This window comes from Acinonyx jubatus, chromosome A1, assembly GCF_027475565.1.
Source record: "Acinonyx jubatus isolate Ajub_Pintada_27869175 chromosome A1, VMU_Ajub_asm_v1.0, whole genome shotgun sequence".
Lineage (NCBI taxonomy): Eukaryota > Metazoa > Chordata > Mammalia > Carnivora > Felidae > Acinonyx > Acinonyx jubatus.
In genome coordinates, this window is record NC_069380.1 from 222,226,519 (window position 1) to 222,230,640 (window position 4,122).

The window sequence follows — 4,122 nt, forward strand, 5'->3', positions numbered from 1 at the left end:
AATCCCATGTGAAGACTATTGGGGATCCACTGGAATCTGTTCAGAGATAGGAAGCTTAGTGATTCAATTCCACTGAACATCTCCATAAAATAATAATGCTTGGCTTGAATCTGTGATTCGCAGATGTTTTTCATTTATAATATTTGAATTAGGACAAGCATTTACATCCTTCCTTCTCCAAATGCGATTTACGTTTTAAATTCGTTAATAAGATAATAAATTACGTTGCTACCAAATACAGGGTTGGCCATATTAATTGAGAGAGTCAAAACTGGCCAAGCATGACACCGTTTCAGTGGTTCCAGGACGATCTTCCCTAATAATACTATCCTGCCCACCCAAAGTCACCTGACTCTCCCCCTAATAACTATTTCTCCTCTGCCTGACCATTTATCTGAAATGGGACAATTGAGAGTCATTTTTACTTAAAAACTTCGTCTCACTTTAAAAGGCAAATAGGTCTGAGAGAGGACGTTCGAAGTCATATTATGTAAATCATTTACATCTCAACAAATATTCTTAAGATGCTTACTAAGTGTGAGGCAACATTCAAAGCACTAGAGACAAGGAAAGGGGAAGGAATGTCCCTGCCCTCAAGTTACTCAGTCTAGTGGGGAAGAATCACATGCCCATGAGTCAATGTAATGTAAGTTGATGTTGGCTATGAAGGAGCTGTCTGCCAGAAACAAAGGGACCTCATGAGTTGTTACACTCCAGTCTTCTTGAGTCAGAAATGCTTCAGAATGACTGACAGCTGGAGAGTAAGTAGAAACCTACAGACACTGAGTGATAGGGGGTGGTGAAGGCAAGAAACACACGGAGGCAGGGACTGTGAAGGCACAGAAATCTACGCACATCTAAGGACAGAGCGGTGAAAACAGGTGAATTTAAAGAAGTCCAGTAAACCTGGAGTTTTGGGAACATTTTGAGAAATAGGAAGAGACATAATGGCACATTTTCTTTGATCCCTTACTAGGTTCCAGGTCCTGTGATTTAGATCCGTTATGTCACTTGATCTCGGTGACAATCCCATGAGTTATTATTCCCATTTTACAGATAAGGAGGATATAGCACTAAGACGTTAAGTAGCTTGCCCAAGGTTGCTGTGCTCATAAAGTCTCAGAGGTCACTGAGCTCATAAAGTCTCAGAGACAAGCTTCAAACCTGGGGGTCTGCCAGCATCTTCTAAATGTAGGTTGCAAGAGAGGGAGGGTCGAGAAGCATAAAGTCATTGGAGGTCTTCAGAGAGATTGCAGGTGATCAGAACAGTGTGCCGAGCCCAGGTGCAAAGAAGTTCACCCACCTGTGCTTTATTTGAAGTCTAACCTACAAGGTCGAGTCAAAGTGAGGGATAACTTAGAGAAAATGAAGCGCTTCCTCCTTTCTGCTCATTTGGGCAGCATCTACTTCCAAAAAGACACCACCAAGAGCTATTCAGGAGCAGAGTTAATCGCCTCCCTACCCATGGCTTGGAAGGACTTCAGCCCACGTCTTATGAAACAAAACCTATGGCCATTAGGGCCAGAACTCACTGTCCTCAAAGGGAATGGTAGAACCTAATCACTATCTCACATCTCCGGTCATCAGTCAACACCCAACTGTCAGCTATCATGGGCCCTCTCTTGCTTCAACACCATCACTCTCAGAATGCATTCTGCTTCCTTGCCCCAGACTTTGCTTGCCTTCCCCCCCACCTCCCAAACTCTGCCATTACATGCCCTGGAATCACAGCATCATAGCAAGAAAATTCCTTTTTACTCTCACCCCTCGTCTTGGGGCACCCCTTCCATGTCCTTGCCTTAACTGAAGCATCTGAGCACATGATATGGTATATCCACAGAATGAATGTGAAGACCAAAGCAGACTTAATCCATAACAGATAATTTTGCTTCCAAAGATAAATTGATCATAAAAATCAGGGGAAGGGGAAGGATGAAATTGCCCCAATCTTGACTGTCCCTTGTTCCAGAGGGAAATGCAAATCCTCGTGGTACATCCATTCAGTGAGCACTTATGTACTAGGCACGGCACTAAACACGACCTTCAACTCTCACCACAAGCCCCTGAGACAGGAATATTCTCCGGGTCTCAGATGACCATTCCGAGACTCCAAAAAGTTAAATTTGTCCCCAGGTCACAGAGCCACGTGAGTATAGGGTTGGGACTCCGATGACTTCACCTGCCATGTCTTCCTGTTACATTTTGCTGCATAGTTTAGGTAGGACCACCGGGCCAGAGCTTAAGACCCTAGCCTTTTTAAGGAATAGAAGTATATCACGTATGTTCATGGAGTACATCACGAGCCAGTTTTTTCTAGGTCTTATTGAAAATAGTCACAGCAACTCCATTGTTGTTATTATTTCCTTTTTTTTTTTTTTTTCCCAAGGAGGTAAGTAAGCCTCACGATGTCAAGGGCGTTACTCAAGATGAGAGTATAATCCACAAACCCCAGACTTTAACCCAGTGTCTTTACAATCGTGTGACAATTACACTATCAAAGCAAAGCCCCAAAGAAGGGCTTTACAAAACTCTCCCTGTCCTTCCACCTTCCATCAGAACTGCTGAATCAAAGTCATGGCTGGCGGCCTGGGATGTTTGTATTTCAACATCCAAGAAGATATTACGTAGCCAGGTTGTATGGCATTCAGGAGCCACAGCCCTGCCCTCCGGGTCAGAGTTTCTGGTGGAGAGACATTCAAGATGCTCTTTTAATAAGCATTCTACATCAAAAACTATTTCGAATTATCTTGGATCCTGAACATAGCCTCCTATCCTTCCCGGATCCAGATAAATGGAGGCGGGGAGGAGATGAGTAAAAGACAGGTAAGTTCCAAGTAAACTGTCTTCCTGAACACATGGATAAGAAGGGTTATGCAGAGTCAGAAGGAAGTGTATTTAAGAACTACACACTTAAAGGAAGGTGGAGGGGGGCAAAATGGGTGAAGGGGAGTAAGAGGTACAGGCTTCCCGTTTGGGAATGAATGAAGCACAAAAGAGAACTACACATTTAAGATGTACGTAATTTTTATAGTTCTGGTCCAGTATGAGCATTTATGTCAAGGGAAGGAAATAAGGAGGGAAAGAGGCAGGGAAGGAGTGAGGGAGGGAAGACGGGGACATCATCACTTTAGAATTTAATTAGCTGGGGAAAAAAAAAAAAAAAGGTAGAAACCTTGACGGGAAAGACAAAATGCGGAGGAAACAATAAGGAAGAGAGGAAACAAAAGAGACAAAGTCATAATGAGGTTCGGACTAGCATCTGAAATGTAACCAGCTCTTTTTCTGATGTATTCTAATTAGCTTGTCTTCGACTTGCGTTATTTGGGGTTTTGTTGCTTTTACGGGTGTGTGTTTTATTTTGAAGACAGAGGCTTTGCTCTGAATGTCAAGGCAATTTCAGCTCCTGCAGGAGAAGGCAGCTGAATAGGTAGCAAGCAAAATATAGTCTCCATTATACTCAGCTGAGAAAAAAAAAAAAAAAAAAAAAAGGAAAAGAAAAAGAAAGAAAGAAAAAGAACCCTCCGGGGAATTTGCATACTAGTCAGACTTTGGTGGCTGCAGTGGGTGGTTCCGGCTGAGAGGCAGCTCTATTCTTAGATGTCTGAGCAGGAGGATGGAACTCGGTCACTGCTGCTATAGGACCTTTAGTTAGTTCTTTTAATGGGGTACACCTGTCAGGTCAAATTTCCCCAAATTGCGTAAAAGACGATGGTAATCAGATCTGTCATCCTGTTTTTTTATGGTGAATCTCAAAACAGGGCTGTTTCTGTCGGTAAAGTACTAAAGCTGTGGCCTTTCCCTTTCCTTAATGAGTGTTTTTTTTTTTTTAAGAAGGAAGAATTTTTTTTTTTTATTTTCCTCCCCATTCTTTTTGCCAATAAAAGTTTATCACAAGTGAATATATTTTCCTCAAGGTAAAAAAATAAATAAATAAATAAGATGCCTTTTTCCTTTCAGTAACAACATGATGGGGCTGGCTTTCCGGTTGTGTGACCCTTAAATACAATCTAAGCAACATGAAGGATTAATTTATTCTGTCCTAAGGCAAGTCTTTGGTGCCTACTCCAGCACATTTTGTACTTCGATACATTTGTAGCTTAAAAGCCCCAAAGAGGGGCGCCT